The 27,695-nt window shown below is 41.2% G+C and overlaps 2 long non-coding RNA genes across 2 annotated transcripts in view; one reads left to right on the top strand and one right to left on the bottom strand.

Annotated features, from left to right (window-relative positions):
* The window catches only part of LOC149975898 (uncharacterized), a 330,618-nt gene that overhangs the window by 154,607 nt on the left and 148,316 nt on the right, over positions 1 to 27,695 (top strand). The window lies entirely within an intron of this gene.
* LOC110493971 (uncharacterized) lies at positions 20,944 to 23,104 on the bottom strand. The gene is made up of 3 exons (XR_002469223.3): positions 23,025 to 23,104; positions 21,966 to 22,588; positions 20,944 to 21,857 (listed from the first exon to the last, which is right to left on the bottom strand). It is a non-coding gene; the product is annotated as an uncharacterized LOC110493971 (long non-coding RNA).

Genomic DNA, 27,695 nt, shown 5'->3' with positions numbered 1-27,695 from the left:
ATATAATATCTGTGTGGAGAAAAATTATTCTTATAAATTAAGGACCATGTCAAGAAAACCTGCCAATGAAAAGCAGAAAGTTTCACTGGAACTTTGTCAATATTAGAATTGCAAACCAACATGAAGTTAAGGCCACCAAAGGTAGAGAAGACACGATGAGGAATGAAATTCCACATAGAAGTGGGTCTTCTTAGGAATTGTTTTATCCAATTGATCTTAAAAGTATTATTTAAGGTAGTAAAGTCCAGAAAATTCAGCCCACCATTCTCATAAGTTTTCATTACAACAGTTTTCCTAATGTAATGGGTACGGTTTCTCCACAGAAAGTTGAAAAGCATCATGTCTATCTTCTTGCTTATTTTACTGTCAAGATAGAGCGCCATATGTTAGTCTAGAGATACCTTCAGCCTTGGTTATTAGGACTCTTCCTTTTAAAGATAAGGCCCTCTGTAGCCATTGATTTAGCTTCTTCTGGGGTTTTTTAATAAGAGGGTTACAATTTAGTAAGCCTCTAGACTTCTGATCCTTTGTAATGGTTATGCCTAAATATGTAAGTTCTTCTTTTACTGGAATACCATAATATGAAGGTGTCACACAATCTTTGACAGTCATTAATGTTAAGATATAGACCAGATGCTTTGGAAAAGGATTGTGTCACATTGATCGATATTGGAATTTGGTTAGCATTTTTCAGAAAAACTGTAGTATCGTCCTCCAGCTGGCTTATAATAATTTCTTTACCAGCTATGGAAATACCTTGTACAGGACTATTATTTAAAGAATTTGTAAGACGTTGGGTGATTAATAAAAACAGGTACAGAGAGATAGGACAACCTTGCCTAATAAGGAACTTGTGTTGCTTCTCACCCAATTTGATACATTTGACGTGGTGTGTGTGTGTGTGTCTCTTCGGAACAGGCAGTGGTGGAAAAAGTACCCAATCGTCATACTTGAGTAAAAGTAAAGATACCTTAATAGAGAACGATACAAGTAAAAGTCACCCTGTAAAATTCAACTTGAGTAAAAGTATTTTGTTTCAAATATACTTACGTATCAAAAGTAAATGTAATTTCTAAAATATACTTAAGTATCAAAAGTAAAAGTATAAATACTTTTTTTATTCCTTATATTAAGGTAACCAGATGGCACCATTTTCTTGTTTTTAAAAAAAATATTTACGAATAGCCAGAGGCACACCAACATAATTTACAAACGAAGCATGTGTGTTTAGTGAGTAAGCCAGATCAGAAGCAGTATGGATGACCAGGGATGTTCTGTTGATAAGTGTGTGAATGGGACCACTTTCCTGTCCTGCTTAGCATTCAAAATGTAACGAGTACTTTTGGATGTCGAGGAAAATGTATGGAGTAAAAAGTACATTATTGTCTTTAGGAATGTAGTAAATTAAAAGTTGTCAAAAATATAAATAGTAAAGTATAGATACCCCCCCCAAAAAAATCAGTATAAATACTTTAAAGTACTACTTAAGTACTGGGAACAGGGCACCCCTCAAGGGGGTAATATGGCGTCTAGTGGGAAGTCGATGTTGAAGAGATTAAAAATATTCCTGGAGTGATTGATGCACATCGGATGAATTGTGTGGTGAATTATGAAAAAGTGAAGAGTTCATCTGTTCTTTTGTTTTTTGATATGGAGTCTCTCCCTATTCAAGTGCAGTTGGGGTATATAAACTACAGAGTCAGAGCATGCAGTGTGATCACTGTAAAGCTTTTGGTCATGTTTCAAGTGTTGGCAGAAGGGAGAAACTAATATGTCCAAGTTGTGGAAAAGATTATATCATGTGTTATGAAAATGTGACATGCTGCAATTGTGGTGGGAACCAGGAAGCCACGTCTTTTGAATGCCTGACAAGGGTGAAAGAAAATGAGGTGGCCAAAGTTAGGCAGCAGATGTTAATAGGGGTTGAGGGTTTGAATGGTGCTCTTAAAGAGTTCATGGTGGTAGATGGGCCTTCACTGCAGGCTGCAGGGGTTGCCTTTCACCAGCAGGAACCAGCAGGATATTTTAAAGGTTAAGAAGGTGGACTTTATAGCTATGGTGATTAATGGCACTGCCAAAGTGGAGAGACAGTCCAGGAAAATAGAGGTTATATTGTGGATGCGGCGGAGCGGTTCCTGGGACTGAAAGATTTCTCAGCAGAGGAGTTACATGGAATGTTTTGTTGTTGTCAATTTACAATTTTATTTGGCTGGATTAAGTTAGTTTCACAATCAAATCAAATTGTATTTGTCACATGCGCCGCGCCGAATACAACATGTGAAATGCTTAACCAACAATGCAGTTGTAAGACAAAAGTGTTAAGTATTTACTAAAATAAACTGAAGTAAAAAATAAATACAATAAGAGCAAAAAATAACAAATAATCAAGGAGCAACAATAAAATAACAGTAGCAAGGCTATATACAGTCGGTACCGGTACAGAGTCAATGTGCGGGGGCACCAGTTAGTCGAGGTCATTTTTAAATGAAGGTAGGGGTAAAGAGACTATGCATAGATAATAAACAGAGTTGCAGCAGGGTAAAAATGGGGGATGGTGTGGGGACAATGCAAATAGTCCGGGTAGCCATTTGAGTAACTGTTCAAGAGCCTTATGGCTTGGGGGTAGAAGCTGTTAAGAAGCATTTCTGATCTAGACTTGGCGCTCCGGGACCGCTTGCCGTGCGTTAGTAGTGAGAACAGTCTATGACTAGGGTGGCTGAAGTCCTTGGTCATTTTTAGGGCCTTCCACTGACACTGCCTGGTATAGAGGTCCTGGACGGCAGGAAGCTTTGCCCCAGTGATGTACAGGGCCGTACGCACTACCCTCTGTAGTGCCTTGCGGTCGGAGGCTGAGCAGTTGCCATAGCAGGCGGTGATGCAACCAGTCAGATGCTCTCGATGGTGCAGCTGTACTGTATAACTTTTTGAGGATCTGGGGACCTATGCCAAATCTTTTCAGTCTCCTGAGGGGGAACAGGCATTGTTGTGCCCTCTTCACAACTGTCTTGGTGTGTTTGGACCATGATAGTTTGTTGGTGATGTGGACACTAGGGAACTTGAAGCTCTCAACCTGCTCCGCTACAGCCCCGTCGATGAGAATGGGGGCGTGCTCGGTCCTCCTTTTTCTGTAGTCCACAATCATCTCATTTGTCTTGATCACGTTGTTGTTCAGCCACCACACTGCCTGGTCTCTGACCTTCTCACTATAGGCTGTTTCATCGTTGTCAGTGACCAGACCTACCATGGTTGTGTCGTAGGAAAACTTAATGATGGTGTTGGAGTCGTGCTTGGCCACGCAGTCATGGGTGAACAGGGAGTACAGGAGGGGACAAAGCACGTACCCCTGAGGGTCCCTTGTGTTGAGGATCCAGTGTGGCAGATATGTTGTTACCTACCCTTACCACCTGAGGGCGACCCGTCATGAAGTCCAGGATCCAGTTGCAGAGGGAGGTGTTTCGTCCCAGGGTCCTTAGCTTGGTGATTTGCTTTGAGGGCACAATGGTGTTGAAAACTGAGCTGTAGTCAATGAATAGCGTTCTCACGTAGGTGTTCCTTTTGTCAAGGTGGGTAAGGACAGTGAGAGTGCAATAGAGATTGCATCATCTGTGGATCTGTTGGGGCGGTATGTAAATTGGAGTGGGTCTAGCGTTTCTAGGATAATGGTGTTGCTGTGAGCCATGACCAGCCTTTTCAAAGCACTTCATGGCTACAGACGTGAGTGCTACGGGTCGGTAGTCATTTAGGCAGGTTACCTTGGTGTTCTTGTGCACAGGGACTATGGTGGTCTGCTTGAAACATGTTGGTATTACAGACTCTCAGGGACGGGTTGAAAATGTCAGTGAAAACAGTTGGTCAGCGCATGCTTGCAGTACACATCCTGGTAATCCGTCTGCCCCTGTGGCCTTGTGAATGTTGACCTGTTTAAGGTCTTACTTACATTGGCTACGGAGAGCGTGATCACACAGTCATATGGAACAGCTGATGCTCTCATGCATGCTTCAGTTTTGCTTGCCTCGAAGCCATCATAGAAGTTATTTCGCTCATCTGGTAGTGTGAGAGCCGATTTGGACATATTTGTATAAAAGACTGAACATACGGAGCTCCATGTATATTTGTGTAAATATATTAAATATTAATGTACATGATGAAATATTAGGTACCTTTATGATTTATATTGACCTTATTGAGATATTTTCATTTGTTAGTGTAACTCAGTTTTTGGCCCCCCCTCTTGCCCATTCATTGTATTGTTCAAGTGTGTTAGGATAAAGGCAGGAAGTTGGGCCTTCGGGGGAGGGAGTCCTTGCTAGATGTGGGAGCGGTATAGTTTTTTGACCATACATACAGACATACATACAGGTCATAATATGTATTTTCCATATCAAGTAATCTATGCTTTAAGTTGATTGGAGAATAATTTATTTGTTAGATATAAGAAGAATACACTTTTTTGTTGCACCATATCCCTGGATGTCATTGAATGTTTGGCCGTTTGGAAACCTTGAGTGTGGACTGTATGCGCACCAAACAACCCCGCTTCAGGCTTGGGCAGTGGCTATGGGAAGAAGGAAAGGAAGCCACTACAGGAAGGGCTGTGTCACTGGGCAGCTCGCAGCTGTGCTTCCCTTTGTAGTTTGTAATAGTTTGCAAGCCCTGCCACATCTGACGAGCGTCGGAGCCGGTGTAGTACAATTCAGTCTTAGTCTTGTATAGATGCTTTGCTTGTTTGATGGTTCGTCAGAGTGCATAGCGGGATTTCTTGTAAGTGTTCGGGTTAGAGTCCCGCTCCTTGAAAGTGGCAGCTCTACCCTTTAGCTCAGTGCGGATGTTGCCTGTAATCCATGGCTTCTGGTTGGGGTATGTACGTACGGTCACTGTGGGGATGATGTCATCGATGCACTTACTGATGAAGCCAGTGACTGATGTGGTGTACTCCTCAATGCCATTGGAAGAATCCCAGAACATATTCCACTCTGTGCTAGAAAAACAGTCCTGTAGCTTAGCATCTGCGTCATCTGACTACTTCCTTATTGAGCGAGTCACTGATACATTCTGCTTTAGTTTTTGCTTGTAAACAGGAATTAGGAGGATAGTATTATGGTCAAATTTTCCAAATGAAGGGCGAGGGAGAGCTTTGTACGTGTCTCTGTGTGTGGCGTAAAAGTGGTCTTGAGTTTATTTATTTATTATAGATTTTTTCTCTCTCTCTTTACCCCTCTCTGGTTGCACATTTAACTTGCTGGTAGAACAGATTTAAGTTTCCCTGCATTAAAGTCCTGGCCACTAGGAGCGCCACCTGGATGAGCATGTTCTTGTTTGCTTATGGCCTTATACAGTTTGTTTACCATCTTAGTGCCAGCATCAGTTTGTGATGGTAAATAGACAGCGCCAAAAAATATAGATGAAAACTCTCTTTGGTAAGTAGTGTGGTTTACAGGTTAACATGAGATACTCTACTTCAGGAGAGCAAAACCTTCAGACTTCCTTAATATTAGATTTCGTGCACCAGCTGTTATTTACAAATAGACACAGACCGCCACCTCTTGTCTTACCGAAGGCACTTGTTCTATCTTGCCAAAGAACCGAAAACCCCACCAGCTGTATGCTACCCATGTTTCCACAACTCTGTGAAACATAAGATATTACAGTTTAAAATGTCCCGTTGGTAGGATAGCCTTGATCAGAGCTCATCCATTTTGTTCTCCAATGATTGCACGTTGGCTAATAGGAATGATGATAGAGGGGGATTACAAACTCGCCGTTGGATCCTTACAAGGCACCCTGACCTACGTCCCCGATATGTGTCTTCATCATGGGAATGTGGGACTTGTCTGGTGTCTGATGTAAATCATTTGCATCTGACTTAAAGAAAAAATCTTTGTCCAGTACGAGGTGAGTAATCGCTGTCCTGATATCTAGAAGTTTGTTTCTGTCATATGAGACGGTGGCAGAAACATTATATACAAAATAAGTTACAAATAACCTGACAGAAAAACATAGACAATAGCACAATTAGATAGGAGCCCGTAAAATGTCAGCCATCTCTTCCGATGCCACTCATTAAATCACGTATGGTTTAGATTTTTTCCACAACATTTTTTTCAACCCGCCCAGTTGGTGGCGACAATACTTCATTGTGGGTTGTAGTCCGCCATAAAACCCACAGAAGAAGAGGTACGTACGCACCAGGGTTGCCATATCTGCGGTTTTCCTCAATTGGGCTAGCACAATTGGGCTACTTTGAAAACGATGTCACGGGTGAAAATGATTTGGTTGCGGGTAGCAGGTTTTTGCGCTAACTCTAAATTGCACTGCGGCCGCCAAGGCATTTCTCTTAAAAAAAACATATATACAGTACCAGTCAAATAATTGGACATACCTAATAATTTGTAGAATGTTGTAGAATAATGGTGAAGACATCAAAACTATGAAATAACACATATGGAATCATGTAGTAACCAAAAAAGTGTTAAATAAAGTAGCCAACCTTTGCTTTGATGACAGTTTTGCACACTCTTGGTATTCTTTCAACCAGCTTGAGGAGGTAGTCACCTGGAATGCATTTCAATTAACATGTGTGCCTTGTTAAAAGTTAATTTGTGGAATTTCTTTCCTTAATGCATTTGAGCCAATCAGGTGTGTTGTGACAAGGTAGGGTGGTATACGCTACTGTTATTTGGGAAAAGATCCAAGTCCATATTATGGAACTGCTCAATTAAGCAAAGAGAAACGACAGTCCATCATTACCTTAAGGCACGAAGGTCAGTCAATCTGGGAAATTTGAACGTTTCTTCAAGTGCAGTTGCAGAAACCATGAAGCTCTATGATGAAACTGGCTCTCACGAGGACAACCACTGGAAAGGAAGACCCAGAGTTACCTCTGCTGCAGAGGATAAGGTCATTAGAGTTACCAGCCTCAGAAATTGCAGCCCAAATAAATGCTTCACAAAGTTAAAATAACAGACACATCTCAACATCAACTGTTCGGAGGAGACTGCGTGAATCAGGCCTTCATTGTCGAATTGCTGCAAAGACACCACTACTCAAGGAAACCAATAAGAAGACTTGCTTGGGCCAAGAAACACGAGCAATGGACATTAGACCGGTGGAAATCTGTCCTTTGGTCTAATGAGTCCAAATTTGTTGCAATTTTTGGTTCCAACCACTGTGTCTTTGTGAGATGCAGAGTAGGTGAATGGATGATCTCTGCATGTGTGGATCCCAGCATGAAGCATGGAGGTGGTGTGATGGTGCTTTGCCAGTGACACTGTCTGTGATTTATTTAGAATTCAAGGCACACTTACCCAGCATGGCTACCACCGCATTCTGCAGCGATAAGCCATCCCATCTCGTTTGCGCTTATTGGGACTGTCATTTGTTTTTCAACATGACAATGACCCAACACATCCAGGCTGTATAAGTGCTATTTGACCACAAAGGAGAGTGATGGTATGCTGCATCAGATAATCCGGCCTCCTCAATCATCTGACCTCAACCCAATTGAGATGGTTTGGGATGAGTTGAACTGCAGAGTGATGGAAAAGCAGCCAACAAGTGCTCAGCATATGTGGGAAGTCCTTCAAGACTGTTGGAAAACCATTCCAGGTAAAGCTGGTTGAGAGAATGCCAAGAGTGTGCAAAGTTCTCATCAAGGCAATGGGTGGCTACTTTGAAGAATCCATGTGTTATTTCATAGTTTTGATTTATTCACTCTTATTCTACAAGTTAGAAAATAGTCCAAATAAACAACAACCCTTGAATGAGTCAGTCCAAATGTTTGACTGGTACTTTTTATGTGTGTTTGTGTATATATAATACATATATATATTATTTATTTTACTGTGACCTGATGCCTATCATGTGAATGATTGAGGAGTGTGTGTTGAGAGCACGGGTTGAGTCACAGATATGGAATGTACACGTCATGAAAACTTTTTACCAGTTGTAGGTAGGCTGTTTAGATTGTCATTATGGAGAGACCTATTTCCAACCCTTTTTCCATAAAACATATTAATGCTCTAGAACTGATATAACTGTGACAAAGCACTGGAAAATGTCTTTAGGCGCACTAGAGCGCTTTAGATAAAGTCGTTCAGAGGTGGTTTAAAGTAAACTGCATTCTAATGTTGACTTTTCTTATGGCAGGGATTCCCAAACTCTGTCCTTGGCACCCCAAGGGGTGCACATTTGTTTTTTTGCCCTAGTACTACACAGCTGATTTCAAATATGCTAATCAACTAATCATCAAGCTTTGATCATTTGAGTCGGGCTATGGCAAAAACCAAAACGTGCACCTCTTGCATCTTGAGGACCAAGTTTGGGAAACACTTGCTGTGTTTGAATTCCCATACTAAAATACTGTTTAATACATACTATATACAATTAATTCCTTTTAGTATATTGTAAACAAACATTATCCTTTCAGTTGAGTGTTCTTTCGATTTGCCTGTCTATCGGAAGTTGATGCTGTTGCTATGCAACTTCTTGCTAGCATAACAAGTTACTAGCTCGACATCTTATGACTTCATTAACAATTTCCATTGGGACGCACAACGGCACTTACATAAGCTAAGAGTGACGTGAATAATCAATTCGATACACATTGAGTAGTTAGCATATAGTTAATATTGCAGGAGGTTGGTGCCACCTTAATTGGGGAAGATGGGCTAGTGGTAATGGCTGATGAGGAATGAGTTGAATGGTATCAAATACATAAAAAAACATGGTTTCCATGTGTTTTGATGCCATTCGCTTCCTTTCCAGCCATTATTATGAGCCATCCTCCCCTCAGCAGCTTCCACTGGTTAATATACTGGCAAGTTTGATGTGTTATTAGCCAACTAACGTTAGGTATCTAGCTAATATACTGGTCCATACAAGCAACTGTTGTAATGATATGCGGTTCGTAAGGTTAGTGTAGCTAACAAATTGTCAGCCAACGTAATTGTAACGTAATTTAAAAGTCATTACTTTATTACATTGCCAAACATTTTCTTAACATTTGCCATAATTTGTGAAAGCAAGGGATTTGTATCTGCTCTCATCGGACGTATATTTTCCTCCATTTTCTTCCAGTCTGAAAATGTTGTCAAGCCATGCCCATTTTCTGAAGAATTGCATTATAGGCCCTAAAACCAACTGACATTAAATGTGAAGAATAATACATTTGCAGCTGTTGGCCATCAAGTATGCTATTACTTTATATGCCATTGTTGGCTACTGTAACCTACCATTTGATACAATATGTTGAAATAAGTAATTGCAAATCAATTTCTGCCACTTATTTATTTTTTATTTAAACTTTATTTATCCAGGGAAGCTAATTGAGAACAAGTTCTCATTTACAACTGCGACCTGGCCAAGATAAAGCAAAGCAGTGCGACACGAACAACAACACAGAGTTACACATGGAATAAACAAGCGTACAGTCAATAACACAATAGAAACTATATACAGTGTGTGCAAATGACGTAAGGAGGTAAGGCAATAAATAGGCCATTTTTTTTTTTTTTTTTTTATTGTATTTTTTTTATTTCACCTTTATTTAACCAGGTAGGCTAGTTGAGAACAAGTTCTCATTAGCAACTGCGACCTGGCCAAGATAAAGCATAGCAGTGTGAACAGACAACAACACAGAGTTACACATGGATTAAACAATAAACAAGTCAATAACATAGAAAAAAAAGAATCTATATACATTGTGTGCAAAAGGCATGAGGAGGTAGGCAATAAATAGGCCATAGGAGTGAATAATTACAATTTAGCACATTAACACTGGAGTGATAAATTATCAGATGAACATGTGCAGGTAGAGATACTTATGTGCAAAAGAGCAGAAAAGTAAATGAAATAAAAACAGTATGGGGATGAGGTAGGTAAATTGGGTGGGTTTTATACCGATGGACTATCTACAGCTGCAGCGATCGGTTAGCTGCTCAGATAGCAGATGTTTAAAGTTTATGAGGGAGATAAAAATCTCCAACTTCAGAGATTTTTGCAATTCGTTCCAGTCGCAGGCAGCAGAGGAACTGGAAGGAAAGGCGGACAAATGAGGTTTTGGCTTTAGGGATGATCAGTGATATACACCTGCTGGAGCGCGTGCTACGGGTGGGTGTTGCCATCGTGACCAGTGAACTGAGATAAGGCGGCGCTTTACCTAGCATAGACTTGTAGATGACCTGGAGCCAGTGGGTCTGGCGACGAACATGTAGCGAGGGCCAGCCGACTAGAGCATACAGGTCGCAGTAGTGGGTGGTATAAGGTGCTTTAGTAACAAAACGGATGGCACTGTGATAAACTGCATCCAGTTTGCTGAGTAGAGTATTGGAAGCTATTTTGTAGATGACATTGCCAAAGTCGAGGATCGGTAGGATAGTCAGTTTTACTAGGGTAAGTTTTGTGGCGTGAGTGAAGGAGGCTTTGTTGCGAAATAGAAAGCCAACTCTAGATTTGATTTTGGATTGGAGATGTTTGATATGAGTCTGGAAGGAGAGTTTACAGTCTAGCCAGACACCTAGGTACTTATAGATGTCCACATATTCTAGGTCGGAACCATCCAGGGTGGTGATGTTAGTCGGGCGTGCGGGTGCAGGCAGCGAACGGTGGAAAAGCATGTATTTGGTTTTACTAGCATTTAAGAGCAGTTGGAGGCCACGGAAGGAGTGTTGTATGGCATTGAAGCTCGTTTGGAGGTTAGATAGCACAGTGTCCAAGGAAGGGCCAGAAGTATACAGAATGGTGTCGTCTGCGTAGAGGTGGATTAGGGAATCGCCCGCAGCAAGAGCAACATCATTGATATATACAGAGAAAAGAGTCGGCCCGAGAATTTAACCCTGTGGTACCCCCAGAGGTCCGGACAAGAGGCCCTCCGATTTGACACACTGAACTCTGTCTGAGAAGTAGTTGACGAACCAGGAGACTCACTCATTTGAGAATCCTGAAACCAAGGCTGTTGAGTCTGCCGAAAAGAATACGGTGATTGACAGAGTCGAAAGCCTTGGCCAGGTCGATGAAGATGGCTGCACAGTACTGTCTTTTATCGATGGCGGTTATGATATCGTTTACAGCTCTGTTTGCCATTACTATATACCCTTGTCCCTTCATTATTATTTGTGATTGTGCAACATGGAATTGTAACAGATGTTATGTGACCAATACAATATGATTTGTTTAAATGGAATCCACAAAGATTCTTACTGTATGGTGATTGATTGCATGTCTACATCACTACAGCCTGTAGTGTATTTCTTTACTTCACAACCATTGTTGCTTTTGTCAGTAAACATGTAATGAGCAGAAAGATCATCAAGGACAACAACCACCCGAGCCACTGCCTGTTAACCCCGCTATCATCCAGAAGGCGAGTTCAGTACAGGTGCATCAAAGCGGGGACCGAGAGACTGAAAAACAGCTTCTATCTCAAGGCCATCAGACTGTTAAACAGCCATCACTAACATTGAGTGGCTGCTGCCAACATACTGACTCAACTCCAGCCACTTTAATAATGGAAAAATTGATGTCAAAAATGTATCACTAGCCACTTTAAACAATTCCACTTAATACTGTATAATGTTTACATACCCTACATTACTCATCTCATTGTTAGGTTAGATTACTCGTTGGTTATTACTGCATTGTCAGAACTAGAAGCACAAGAATTTCGCTACACTCGCATTAACATCTGCTAACCATGTGTATGTGACAAATAAGATTTGATTTTGATTTCAATTCAATCACATGAAGGACAAACCCTTCATTGTACAGAAAAGGATTAGACTATACATCAGTTCACATAAGTTACTTGGTAAACAATATGCCAAGCGATGTGCCAATCAGCCAAATGCACTTGGTATTGATCCCACAACGGGTGTCTGGGGGGCTTTCTCATTAAGGGTCGGTTTCCCGGGTACAGATTAAGCCTCTGAAATTGCCAGTGTAGAAATCCCCTACAATAAACAATGTGTAGCCTATAATTATGTATTCAGTTTTATTCACACTTACTAGACAATCAACACATTTTTATTGATTTGGAGACAACAATATTACAGACGAGACAAATTGTAGGCTATAACATGGGACACATTACAGTAACATCTAGATAAATACATTAACTCGGGGAAGTATTGGGACCCATTGAATTTTCACCTTTTGTTAGGTTACAGCCTTATTCTAAAATTGATTAAATCTTTTTTTCCTCATCAATCTATACACAATATCCCATAATGACAAAGAAAAAACACGATTTTGACATTTTTGCTAATGTATTAAATATTTAAAAAAGTGAAATATAACATTTACATAGTGTTCAGATCCTTTACTAAGTACTTTGTTGAAGGATCTTCGGCAGCGATTACAGCCTCAATTATTCTTGGGTACGACGCTACAAGGTTGGCACACCTGTATTTGGGGAGTTTCTCCCATTCTTCTCTGCGCATCCTCTCAACCTCTCTCAGGTTGTATGGGGAGCGTTGCTACCCAGCTATTTTCAGGTCCCTCCAGAGATGTTTGATCTGGTTCAAGTCCCTGCTCTGGCTGGGCCACACAAGGACATTCAGAGACTTGTTCCAAAGCCACTCCTGCGTTGTTTTGGGTACTTAGGGTCATTGTCCTGTTGTAAGGTGAACAGTTGCCCCAGTCTGAGGTCCTGAGCGGTCTAGAGCAGGTTTCATCAATGATCTCTCTGTACTTTGTTCTGTTCATCTTTGACTAGTCTACCAGTCCATGCTGCTGAAAAACATTCCCACAGCATGATGCTGCCACCACAATGCTTCACCGCAAGGGTGGTGTCAGGTTTCCTCTAGAAGTGACACTTGGCAATCAGGCCAACGAGTTCAATCTTGGTTTCATTAGACCAGAGAATCTTGTTTCTCATGGTCTGAGAGTCTTTAAGTGCCTATTTGCAAACTCCGAGTGGGCTTTCATGTGCTTTTTACTGAAGAGTGGCTTCTGTCTGGCAACTCTACCATAAAGGCCTGATTGGTTGAGTGTAACTCTTACATAGGGACACTCAAAGTCAATCTTAAATGAATCACTCCTTATTGTCAGCAAGCTGGAAAGGTCACCATTTTTACTTTATTTTTATTTCACCCTTATTTAACCATGAAGGCCAGTTGAGAACAAGTTATAATTTATAACTGCTACCTGGCCAAGATAAAGCAAAGCAGTGCGACAAAAAACAACAACACAGAGTTACACATGGGAATAAACAAACGTACAGTCAATAACACAATAGAAAAATGTATATACAGTGTGTGCAAATGTAAGATTAGGGAGGTAAGGCAATAAATAGGCCATAGTGGCGAAATAATTACAATTTAACATTAACACTGGAGTGATAGATGTGCAGATGATGATGTGCAAGTAGAGATACTTTGGTGCAAAAAATAAATAACATTATGGGGATGAGGTAGTTGGGTGGGCTATTTACAGGTGGGCTGTGTACAGGTGCAATGATCGGAAAGCTGCTCTGACAGCTGATGCTTAAAGCTAGTGAGGGAGATATAAGTCTCCAGCTTCAGTGATTTTTGCAATTCGTTCCAGTCATTGGCAGCAGAGAACTGGAAGGAAAGGCTGCCAAAGGATGAGTTTGCTTTTGGGGATGATCAGTGAAATATACCTGCTGGAGCGCGTGCTAGGGGTGGGTGTTGCTATGGTGTCCATTGAGCTGAGATAAGGCGGTACCTAGCAAAGACTTATAGATGACCTGGAGCCAGTGGGTTTGGCGACAAATATGAAGCGAGGGCCAGCCAATGAGAGCATATAGGTCGCAGTAGTGGGTAGTATATGAGGCTTTGGTGACAAAACAGATGGCACTGTGATAGACTACATCCAGTTTGCTGAGTAGTGTTGGAGGCTATTTTGTAAATGACATCGCCGAAGTCAAGGATCGGTAGGATAGTTTTACGAGGGTATTTTGGCAGCGTGAATGAAGGAGGCTTTGTTTTGCGAAATAAGAAGCCGATTCTAGATTACATTTTTGATTGGAGATGCTTAATGTGAGTCTGGAAGGAGAGTTTGCAGTCTAACCAGACAGGTATTTGTAGTTGTCCACATATTCTAAGTCAGAACCGTCCAGAGTAGTGATGCTAGTCGGGCTGACAAATGCGGGCAGCGATCGGTTGAAGAGCATGCATTTAATTTGACTAGCATTTAAGAGCAGTTGGAGGCCACAGAAGGAGTGTTGACTGGCATTGAAGCTCGTCTGGAGGTTTGTTAACACAGTGTCCAAAGAAGGGCCAGATGTATACAGAACGGTGACGTCTGCGTAGAGGTGGATCAGAGAATCACCCGCGGCAAGAGCGGCATCATTGGTATATGCAGAGAAAAGAGTCGGCCTGAGAATTGAACCCTGTGGCACCCCCATAGAGACTGCCAGAGGTCCGGGCAACAGGCCCTCAGATTTTACACACTGAACTCTATCTGAGAAGTAGTCGGTGAACCAGGCGAGGCAGTCATTTTAGAAACCAAGGCTGTAGTGTCTTCCGATAAGAATGTGGTGATTGACAAGAGTCGAAAGCCTTGGCCAGGTCGATGAAGAAGGCTGCACAGTACTGTCTTTTATCGATGGCGGTTATGGTATCGTTTAGGTCCTTGAGTGTGGCAGACGTGCACGCATGATCAGCTCAGAAACCAGAAACCAGATTGCATAACGGAGAAGGTACGGTGGGATTCGAAATGGTCGGTGATCTGTCTGTTAACTTGGCTGTACCCCTTGGCAAGTTGTTGCAAGGGGTACAGAGCTGTTGGCCGGGGTTGGGGTAGCCAGGTTGAAAGCATGGCCAGCTGTAGAGAAATGCTTATTACAATTCTCGATTATCTTAGATTTATCGGTGGTGACGGTGTTTCCTAGCCTCAGTGCAGTGGGCAGCTGGGAGGAGGTGCTCTTATTCTCCGTGGACTTTACAGTGTCCCAAAACTTTTTGGAATTTGTGCTACAGGATGCAAATTTCTGTTTGAAAAAGCTAGCCTTTGCTTTCCTAACTGACTCTGTATATTGGTTCCTAACTGACTCTGTATATTGGTTTATAACTTACCTGAAAAGTTGCATATCGCAGGGGGCTATTTGATGCAAATGCAGTACACCACAGGATGTTTTTGTGCTGGTCAAGAGCAGTCAGGTCTGGAGTGAACCAAGGGCTATATCTACAGTCAAACTTAGATGCATAAGTACTGGTCTGAAGTGAGTTCTAAAAGGGTGTTCCTTACACAGTCTTATATACTGCTATCTAAACCTACATCAACATGATTAATTGGATCGGTTCCTACATGTGATTGGCTTTGTCTCGTATCCTAACTTAAAGTACATATTGTGGGATTTCTGCCAGCTGTATTTCTATATACCACCCCTACCTTGTCACAACACACCTGATTAGCTCAAACGCATTAAGAAGAAAATAACTTCCACAAATGAACTTTGAACAAGGCACACCTGTTAATTGAAATGCATTCCAGGAGCTGGTTGAGAGAATGCCAAAAATGTGTGAAGCTGTAATCATCTATCCTTTGGTCTGATGAGACCAAAATTGATATTATTGATAAATTGGCTACTTTGAAGAATCTCAGATATAAATATACTTATATTTAACACATTTTTTTTGTTACTACATGATTCCATATGTGTTATTTTATAGTGTTGATGTCTTAACTATTATTCTACAATGTAGAAAATAGTAAAAATAAAGAAAAACCATGGAATGAGTAGGTGTGTCCAAACTTTTGACTGGTACTGTATATGTTTTTTGCAATTCGTATGATATGTTACGAATCCAATTTGTACTATATGCAAACAAATGTGTTGTGCTTAAGATCCTGGAGTGCATCTTGAAGTACCAGTACTTTAGTTTACACCACTGCTGATAGCATCCCAACCCACCATATTTCAGCCTGCACAAGCCCTGTGATATGTGTTAGCCAACTGAAAACCGATCTCCTCATTGGCACAACTCTGCTTAGATCGCTATTTTTTCGTTTACTTTTTTAGCGAGCTGGTTAATGCTGTCACTACTGGCAAGTACTGAGCTAGCCTAGCTAGCTAGCAATATTTAGCTATTAATGTTAATTATAAACTGTGTGGTTCAAGCCCTGAATGCTGATTGGCTGACAGCCGTGGTATATTATACCGTATACTGGTATGACAACTTTTATTTTTACTGCTCTTTTTACATTGGTAACCAGTTTATAATAACAATAAGCCACCTCGGGGGTTTGTGATATATTGTCAACATACCACGACTAAGTGCTGTGTCCAGGCACTCCACGTTGTGTCGTGACCATATACCACAACCCCTCGGGCCTTATTGCTTAACCTGGCTTCCAAAAGCACCCGACCTCAACCCAATTGAGATGGTTTGGGATGAGTTGGACCGCAGACTGAAGGATAAGCAGCCAACAAGTGCTCAGCATATGTGGGAACTCCTTCAAGACTGTTGGAAAAGCATTCCAGGTGAAGCTTGTTAAGAAAATGCCAAGAGTGTGCAAAGCTGTCAAGGCAAAGGGTGGCTACTTTGAAGAATCTAAAATATATTTTGATTTGTTTAATACTTTTTTGGTTACTACATGATTCCATATGTATTTTTTCCTAGTTGTGATGTCTTCACTATTATTCTACAATGTAGAAAATTGTACAAATAAAGAAAAACCCTTGAATGAGTAGGTGTGTCCAAACTTTTGACTGGTACTGTATACTGAACAAAAATATAAATGCAACCATTGTTGGACCCATGTTTCATGAGCTGAAATAAAATAAAACATCCCATATACACAAAAAAAGCTTATTTCTCTCAAATTTGTTTACATCCCTGTTAGTGGCATATCAAGAAGCTGAATAAACAGCATGATCATTACACAGGTGCACCTTGTGCTGGGGACAATAAAAAGCCACTCTAAAATGTGCAGTTTTGTCAAACAACACAATGCCATAGATGTCTCAAGTTTTGAAGGAGCGTGCAATTGGCATGCTGACTGCAGAATATCCACCAGAGCTGTTTCCAGATAATGTAATGTTGATTTTTCTACCAATGTCGTTTTAGAGGATTTGGCAGTACGTCCAACCGGCCTCACAAGTGCAAACCACGTGTAACCATGCCAGCCCAGCAGTTTAATGAAGTAGCCTACAAGTTGCTGCAGTTCCTTCTCACCAACTACACCATGCAGCCATCGCCTGTTTTTGGTTTACCCATATACACGTGACCAAATACATGACTGAAACAGGAACCAACTTTGCCTTTATTCTAAAAGCTACAGGGGAGACACATGAAAGTGATCTTTAACAAATGAATTGTACACCTGTTATGTTTTAAGTTTATGAGTGTGTGATTTATAGATTTAATTTATTTTGACATTTAGAAAGAAAAACTTTTATGAACAATAGCAGGTATGTTGACACTGCCATGTTGATCGGAGCCAATGACTGTATATATGAAAGAACAAAGCCATCGATCGATCACGTGACACCGTTCGTTACACTGTGGAAAAAGTACCCAATTGTCACTCTTGAGTAAAAGTAAAGATACTTTAATAGAAAATGACTCAAGTAACGGTGAAAGTCATCCAGTAAAATACTACTTGAGTAAAAGTATTTGGTTTTAAATATACTTAAGTATCAAAAGTAAATATATAAATAATTTCTAATTCCTTATATAAAGCAAACCAGACGGCATCATTTTTTTTTTTTTTAAGGATAGCCGGGGGCATGCTCTAACACTTAGCCATAATTTACAAACGAAGCATGTGTTTAATGAGTCTGCCAGATCAGAGGCAGTAGGGATGAGCCATTGATGTTCTCTTGATAAGTGTGTGAATTAGACAATTGTCCTGTTGTGCTAAACATTCAAAATGTAACGAGTACTTTGGGGTGTCAGGGAAAATGTATGGAGTAAAAAGTACATCATTTCTTCAGGAATGAAGTGAAGTGAAGTAAAAGTTGTCAAAAAACATAAACAGTAAAGGTAAGTCGAGATACCCGAAAAATCGACTTAAGTAGTACTTTGAAGTATTTTTACTTACACACGTTAAACCACTGAAGAAACAAAAGTGCATTGAAGCCAAATGAAGTTAGTTAACCTCTACGGGATCAGTCCCCCCACAGGACATATATCTGATATCGTCAGAAAGCTTAGATTCTTGTTAATCTAACGGCGCCTTCCAATTTACAGTAGCCATTACAGTGAAAGAATATCATGCTAGTGTTTGAGGAGAGTGCACAATTATGAACTTGAAAATGTATTAATAAACCAATTAGGCACATTTGGACAGTATTGATACAACATTTTGAACATATATGCAATGGTTCATTGGATCAGTCTAAAACTTTGCACATACACTGCTGCCATCTCGTGGCCAAAATCTAAATTGTGCCTGGGCTGGAATAATACATTATGGCATCTATCTTGCATTTCAAAGATGACAGTAAACATACATGTTTTTTTCTTTGTATTATCTTTTACCCGATATAATGTGTTAAATTCTCTTACATTAATTTATCATTTCCAAACTTTAAAGTGTTTCCTTTCAAATGTTATCAAGAATATGCATATCCTTGCTTCAGGTTCTGAGCTACTGGCAGTTAGATTTGGATATGTCATTTTAGGCTAAAATGGAGAGAAAAAAATACAAATTAAAAAAAGGGTCCAATAGTTCTTAATATGGTGTCTCATGGAGACGTAACATGTGCATTTTGAGCTACTCCAGGAAGTGACATTGCAGGCTAGCTCATTGAGTAACTAAATTGAAGGCCGACCGGGGTACTGCAGGCTGCCATTAGCAACTAAATAATCCTAGAAACTAAACTAAAAAATACAAAGTTCAATGACATACATGACATCTGGTGTATTCAAATACATTATTGGTACCATAATTGTCTTCTAAATATGTTTGTATTTACATGAAGATTGACCACGAAGATTACAATATTTCCATTCACTTTACAGCCGGCTAATTTTCAACCGCAGTCCCTGGGCAGGTTGTTGTTGTCATTCACCAAAAATTGAGACCTCTGCAAAAACGTCAAAATGAATTACAGATGTGTTTTCTTGATGTTTCTTCAATGAATTCAGACTATTTTGAGGAGGTGTACATTAGCTATTTTGTTGCCACGTGCCGCAAGATGGACAAACAGTAATGTTGCCTAGTATGCGGGCGGGCGCTTTTAACCTAACTACTCGAACACACCCAATGCGTGCAGTGTGCACCCATCCATGAAAATCGAGATAAGAGTAATTATCTCGGGCAAATGTAATTAGCATGCAGTAGTAGTTTAATCAGATTTATTGGAGACGGTCAAGGGTCTTTATTTAAACTATCTAATTTCTTACATGGGATAGATTAATTGATCAAATGAAAAACAATATATTGCAGAAATCAGAATACTCAAAGTTGAAATCGTAATTATAGCACTGTAATGTTATAAATCAGAAAACTATAATTATTACTGTAGTTTACGAAGTTTATCATACAAAAAGCCCTTTAATAACTTACTCTGGCCACCAGAGGGAAACCTTTGCTTGTATACAGCCCATGAAATGACACAATGGGGCTCCAGTTTGCTCCTCGCAGTTGTAGTATAAAGCAAGGTATAAGTTTTCATTAGTGTCATTCCATGCCGACATTTATACCCATTGCATTTATACCCATTGGGTGTAAACTAAACGGGATAACTTTGGCTACTGTTGTTTGACTTATAAGAAATTGAACTGGAACTGGAATGAAAATGTGATGTTGACAAAAGTGCAAAAAATTATTTAGCTCCTCCCTCTCAAATATTGTAGTGCCCTTAACCCAACACCTATAGTGACCTCATCAAGAGTTTCAACGCTCTTGGCGCAACGGCAAAGGAAGGGCTCCATTTAATCCGTAGCGCTGAAGAACCGTTTTATAGTGTGATTGACCAATTTAAAGGCAATGTTCCAGCGGTCGTGGAGACTGCATTCACAGTAAAGGCTGCGTATGTCAGCTCAATCGGAAATTACCTTTAAATGTGAGAGTCGCTGGACCCGAGTTTGAGTCCCAGTCGTGGCTACCCCCTGAATTTGCTACAATATTATTCTTCGTTGTGGGGTTCAATAAAATAGAAAGATAAAAGGCCTAACTAATCATGAAAAATATTTCTAACCATTTCAAAGGGAAATTGGGCAGACATGCATGTTTTTCCAACCTCTTGGTTTTTCTCATATCTAAATTCAAAATTTTAAGTTAAGAGCCCTCTGTTTATGCATAAACTGTTGTTTTATGTTTTTTAAATAAAACATTTACATTTGAAGTACAGGTTATATTGCAAATGTAAAATGTGGTCAATGCAAATGTAAAATGTGGTCAATGCAAAACTATCTTATTGCAATAATTTGCATAGGTCTGCTTAAAGAACCTTACATCCTTTATTCACGATTTTATACAATTCTTTAGAGAACCACAATTTACATAAAGGTCTCGTTTTTCATCCATGCACATTAAGACATGCTTGCGGCCAAGACTGATGGCAAACGAGAGTCGTCTTTGGGGTGTGGTTTGATGTGGGTGTTTCTTGGGTGTGTCTTTGTCATTCAATCACGACAAACAATTTCAGCAATGAGTAAAGCGAGGTAAACTAAGCTAGCTTTGCTATGAAGAAAACAAAGTTGAGGGCTTCCTGACTGACTCGCCATCTTAAGATGGTCAGCGAATTCAATTCTATGTGTAGGCTAAAGCCTGCACTAACCTTGTGTTCAGTGGTGGAAAAGTTTTAAATGGTTAAACTTGAGGTAAAGTAAAGATACATTAATAGACAATGACTCAAGTAAAAGTGAAACTCACCCAGTAAAATAATACTTGAGTAAAAGTCTAAAATAACCCACTTTAAAATGTACTTAAGTACAGTGGTGGAAAATGTTCTCAATTGTCATTCATACCTGAGTAAAATTTTTAATAAATGCTATACATAAAATTCCTTACATAAAGCAAACCAGACGGAACAGTTGTTTATTACATTTTTTATTTACGGACAGCCAGGGGTACACTCCAAGACATCATTTACAAATGCAGTATTTGTGTTTAGTGAGTCCACCAGATCAGAGGAAGAAGGGATGACAACGCGTTATATTGATAGGTGTGTGAATTGGACCATATTGTCCTGCCTGAGCATTCGAAATGTAACAAGTACTTTTGGGTGTCAGGGAAAATGTATGGGAGTAAAAAGTATATTTTCTATAGAAATGTAGTGGAGTAAAAAGAAAAGTTCTCAAAAATATAAATAGTAAAGTAAACTACAGATACCCCAAAAAACGACTTAAGTAGTACATTAAAGTATTCTTACTTAAGTACTTTACACTTTTGCTTGTGTTTAGCCAAGCTGACAGCAGCTAGCTAGCATAGCTTTTTAATAGCTGCAGCTGGTTATCCTCCTAGCTGATATGTCTCTGTCAAAATCAGTTATTGCAACATGGCCAGAGCCAGTGTCTGGAATGTGTTTCATAAGACACTCGTTCTACAACGCCTTGCTACCAAAGTCGCTTGCAACTTATTTTCAACGTTTCATCATGTCATGTAAATACATGTTACCGTGGAAATGATATCGACTACTGGAGTTGAATGCCCGAGGTCTTCAGTCAGCTCAGCTGTCCTACAACACAATATTCTATAACTGGATGGTTTTGTCTCATCTCTCCTCATGTCCGCTGTTAAATCTTTCCCAGGAGACAAATCCCAGAACTAATATCCCTACAGGTGTAGGATTAGATTCAGGCCGGTGATGCCGTTACACTATGCAACCAACTGTGACATGTTGTTCTATCGCCCTGGGTTGGTTTGGGTTTGTGGTAACCGGTTATAGTCAGAAATCAGTTGTACCACCATAGCAATTCTCCAAAGTGCTGCCTCCATACAGGTATCTGTGAACATATAGTCACTGTTCTATTACCAATAGCAGTTAGAATAGGTCATATCTGACACACAAACAGATACTATGTTGAAGTTTGAACGGGTCAGACTAAACCTACCTAATTCTGTTCTCCCCATCGACAACCGTTGGTGAGGAGGCAAGAGGTGAGGTCTTTGCCAGAGCTCCATTGATGGGCATAGCAGCGTAGATCAGCTCCTCGGTCGGTCGTCCGTCAGGTCGGTCGCATGCGCATACACAGAGCACTGGTTGCATTATCAATAATGGTTATGATTAGCCTGGTGGAACCAGCCTGATTGCTGCATTCACCTTTCTATTTCACTTCAGATATCATCAAATGTCAAGTGAAATCGAATGGTGAACACAGCGATCAGACTGGTTCCACCAGGCTACATTATGCCCATGGGCATCATATGCATCTAAGAAGTAGAAAATAAGAACCAAATAATGTCAGTATAGATAAATTATGTTTCACAATTGGGTTATCAAAGGAATGAAGTGGTTTACCTTCTGTATTTGTACAAATGATGAGCCTGTGAATGTTGTTGATACTGACAAGTGAATGTTTCTGGATGGATACTTGCCAATATGTGGCTGACTGATCAAATTCATAGGAATGTTCACAGCGAGGGCTGGTCTGCATGATACTGATGATGGCCCCTCCCACCCATCTCTTGAACAACCGCAGCAGGCAATCTTTCGAGGTGGTGTTAACTGGAGGGCCTGTGACGGGGTGATGTGATCGACAGCCAAGTGGTAAATTGCATTTTGTTCGAAAGAAAGGAAAAAACTTTTTGCTAATGCACTTCACAACCAAAATTAGTCTACTAGTTGTAACTGGCCTACTAGTTTATCAAGCCGGGTATTTTGTTATACAACTTTTCGCATGACACACATTACTTGTCGTTGTTGATGAAGCTGTTAGTGACCCTAATTACTGTCTTGATGACACTAACAGAGGCCTCGTGATTATGTGTCCTTTTCAAAGGAGTCGAGGGAGACTGGCAACAACGGAGGTGTGATAAAGGGTACTTGTGTCGCCTGACACACTTTTATTATGAGGCTTGCCTGACATGCTGTGAAAGTAGCAAGTAAACAGTGAATTCAAATATTTTTGGAAGTTGATGAACCATTGCAACCACATTTCTGGACATGTTACCTTTACTCCTTCTGGTAGGTTCCAGCATCCGTTCATGTCCAGGGGATCAGTTTGGCACCCAGCTGTGCACTTTATCTAACTGAAAAACAGGATCAACGATTGTCATCATCCCTTATAAACATAGTTCGAGAAATAACGTAATCTTTTTTGGAAACTAATTCTATGCTTTACAGATGTAGACTGACTGGCTCCAAATTCGATTAGATTTTGGCCGGTGACGCCGTTACACTATGTAACCAACTGTGACATGTTTTGCTATGGCCCTGGGTTGGTTTGGGTTTGTTGTACACTGTTGTAGTCAGACATGACTTAGCTAGTACCACCACACCTATATACAAAATATACAGTTGAAGTCGGAATTTTACATACACCTTAGCCAAATACATTTAAACTCAGTTTTTCACAATTCCTGACATTTAATCCTAGTAAAAAATCCCTGTCTTAGGTCAGATAGGATCACTACTTTATTTTAAGAATGTGAAGTATCAGAATAATAGTAGAGAGAATAATTTATTTCAGCTTTTATTTTGTTCATCATATTCCCAGTGGGTCAGAAGTTTACATACCTCAATTAGTATTTGAGGTATGTAAGAGATGACAGAGATGGCCACATCGCTTTGCGTTCCTAGGAAACGATGCAGTATTTTGTTTTTTTTAAGTGTTATGTCTTACATTGGTACCCCGGGTAATCTTAGGTTTTATTACATACAGTCGGGAGGAACTATTGGATATAAGAGCAACGTCAACGTACCATCATTACGACCAGGAATACGACTTTCCCGAAGCGGATCCTGTGTTTTGCCCACCACCCAGGACAATGGATCGGATCCCAGCCGGCGAACCAAAACAACGATGCCGTAAAAGGGGCAGATGAAGTGGTCTTCTGGTCAGGCTCCGGAGACGGGCACATCGCGCACCGCTATCGGAGTCGGGTACAGCCAGCTGGTTTCTTCACACATCGCGCCGACAGAAACAAGCATCTTTCTGGTAAGAAGAAGGGTGGGGGGGTATGCCTTATGATTAACAAGGCGTGGTGTGATCATAACAACATACAGGGACTCAAGTCCTTCTGTTCACCTGACTTAGAATTCCTCACAATCAAATGTCGACCGCATTATCTACCAAGAGAATTCTCTTCGATTATTATCACAGCCACATATATTCCCCCCCAAGCAGACACATCGATGGCCCTGAACAAACTTAATGTAAACTGGAAACCACATATCCTGAGGCTGCATTCATTGTAGCTGGGGATTTTAACAAGGCTAATCTGAAAAGACTCCTTAAATTCTATCAGCATATCGATTGTGCAACCAGGGCTGGTAAAACCCTGGATCATTGTTATTCTAACTTCCGCGACGCATATAAGGCCCTCCCCCGTCCTCCGGAAAAGCTGACCATGACTCCATTTTGTGGCTCCCAGCCTATTGACAGAAACTAAAACAGGAAGCTCCCACGCTCAGGTCTGTTTAACGCTGGTCCGATCAATCTGATTCCACGCTTCAAGATTGCTTCGATCACGTGGACTGGGATATGTTCCGCATTGCGGCAAACAACAACATTGACGAATACGCTGATTCGGTGAGCGAGTTTATTAGCAAGTGCATCGGCGATGTCGTACCCACAGCAACTATTAAAACATTCCCAAACAAGAAACCGTGGATTGATGGCAGCATTCGCTCGAAACTGAAAGCGTGAACCACTGCTTTTAATCAGGGCACGGTGACCGGAAATATGACCGAATACAAACAGTGTAGCTATTCCCTCCGAAAGGAAATCAAACAAGCTAAGCGTCAGTATAGAGACAAAGTAGAGTCGCAATTCAACGGCTCAGACACAAGAGGTATGTGGCAGGGTCTACAGTCAATCATGGATTACAAAAAGAAAACCAGACCTGTCGCGGAACACGATGTCTTGCTCCCAGACAGACTAAACAACTTTTTTGCTCGCTTTGAGGACAATACAGTGCCACTGACACGGCCCACTACCAAAACCTGCGGACTCTCCTTCACTGCAGCCGACGTGAGTAAAATATTTAAGAGTGTTAACCCTCGCAAGGCTGCAGGCCCAGATGGCATCCCCAGCCGCGTCCTCAGAGCATGTGCAGACCAGCTGGCTGGTGTGTTTACGGACATATTCAATCAATCCTTATCCCAGTCTGCTTTTCCCACATGCTTCAAGAGGGCCACCATTGTTCCTGTTCCCAAGAAAGCTAAGGTAACTGAGCTAAACGACTACTGCCCCGTAGCACTCACTTCCGTCATCATGAAGTGCTTTGAGAGACGAGTCAAGGACCATATCACCTCCACCCTACCTGACACCCTAGACCCACTCCAATTTGCTTACCGCCCCAATAGGTCCACAGATGACGCAATCGCAACCACACTACAAACTGCCCTAACCCATCTAAACAAGAGGAATACCTATGTGAGAATGCTGTTCATCAACTACAGCTCAGCGTTAAACACCATAGTACCCTCCAAACTCGTCTCGACCCCGCCCTGTGCAACTGGGTACTGGACTTCCTGACGGGCCGCCTCCAGGTGGTGAAGGTAGGTAACAACATCTCCACCCCGCTGATCCTCAACACTGGGGCCCCACAAGGGTGCGTTCTCAGCCCTCTTCTGTACTCCCTGTTCACCCACGACTGCGTGGCCATGCACGCCTCCAACTCAGTCATCAAGTTTGCAGACAACACTACAGTGGTAGGCTTGATTACCAACAACGACAAGACAGCCTACAGGGAGGAGGTGAGGGCCCTCGGCGTGTGGTGTCAGGAAAATAACCTCACACTCAATGTCAACAAAAGGAGGAGATTATCGTGGACTTCAGGAAACAGCAGAGGGAGCACCCCCCTATCCACATTGACGGGACAGTAGTGGAGAGGGTAGTAAGTTTGAAGTTCCTCGGCGCACACATCACGGACAAACTGAATTGGTCCACCCACACAGACAGCATGGTGAAGGCGGCGCAGCAGCACCTCTTCAACCTCAGGAGGCTGAAAAATTTGGCTTGTCACCAGAGGCACTCACAAACTTTTACAGATGCACAATCGAGAGCATCCTGTCGGGCTGTATCACCGCCTGGTACGGCAACTGCTCCGCCCACAACAGCAGAGGGTAGTGAGGTCTGCACAACGCATCACCGGGGGCAAACTACCTGCCCTCCAGGACACCTACACCACCCGATGTCACAGGAAGGCCAAAAAGATCATCAAGGACAACAATCACCCGAGCTACTGCCTGTTCACCCCACTATCATCCAGAAGGCGAGGTCAGTACAGGTGCATCAAAGCAGGGACCGAGAGACTGAAAAACAGCTTCTATCTGAAGGACATCAGACTGTTAAACAGCCACCACTAACATTGAGTGGTTGCTGCCAACATACTGACTCAACTCCAGCCACTTTAATAATGGAAAAATGTATGAAACTTTAAACAATGCCACTTCATATAATGTTTACATACCCTACATTGCTCATCTCATATGTATATGCTGTACTCTATACCATCAACTGCATCTTGCCATATTGATGTACTACATGTTTCACTAGCCACTTTAAACAATGCCACTTCATATAATGTTTACATACCCTACATTGCTCATCTCATATGTATATGCTGTACTCTATACCATCTACTGCATCTTGCCTATGCCCTTCTGTACCATCACTCATTAATATATCTTTATGTACATATTCTTTATCCCTTTACACTTGTGTGTATAAGGTAGTTGTTGTGAAATTGTTAGGTTAGATGACTCGTTGGTTATTACTGCATTGTCGGAACTAGATGCACAAGCATTTCGCTGCACTCGCATTAACATCTGCTAACCATGTGTATGTGACAAATAACATTTGATTTGGTAGCATTGCCTTTAAATTGTTTAACTTGGGTCAAATGTTTTGGGTAGCCTTCCACAAGCTTCCCACAATAAGTTGGGTGAATTTTGGCACATTCCTCATGACAGAGTTGGTGAAACTGAGTCAGGTTTGTGGGCCTCCTTGCTCGCACACGCTTAGTTCTGCCCACAAATTTCCTATAGGAATGAGGTCAGGGCTTTGTGATGGCCAACTCTAATGCCTTGAATTTGTTGTCCTTAAGCCGTTGTGCCACAACTTTGGAAGTATGCTTGGGGTCATTCTCCATTTGGAAAACCTATTTGCGACCAAGCTTTAACTTCCTGACTGATGTCTTGAGATGTTGCTTCAATATATCTACATAATTTTCCTCCGTCATGATGCCATCTATTTTGTGAAGTGCACCAGTCTCTCCTGCAGCAAAGCACCCCCACAACATGATGCTGCCACCCCCGTGCTTCACGGTTGGGATGGTGTTCTTCGGCTTGGCACACTTTTTAATTGAAAACCATTCCAGGTGACTACCTCATGAAGCTGGTTGAGGGTCTGCAAAGCTGCCATCAAGGCAAAGTGTGACTACTTTGAAGAATCTGAAATATAAAATCTATTTTGATTTGTTTAACACTTTTTTGGTTACTACATGATTCCATATGTGTTATTTCATAGTTTTTAGTTATTCTACTATGTAGAAAAAACCCTTGAATGAGTAGGTGTGTCCAAACTTTTGACTGGTACATAACGACACCTAGACTCTATCCACTCGGGCCAGTACATGGACCCCATGCTTGTGAAGTTGTGGACCACACTGTAAAT

Source organism: Oncorhynchus mykiss, chromosome 17 (genome assembly GCF_057628025.1).
Source record: "Oncorhynchus mykiss isolate SJ-2025 chromosome 17, ASM5762802v1, whole genome shotgun sequence".
Lineage (NCBI taxonomy): Eukaryota > Metazoa > Chordata > Actinopteri > Salmoniformes > Salmonidae > Oncorhynchus > Oncorhynchus mykiss.
This window is presented reverse-complemented; position numbering and strand designations above follow the sequence as displayed.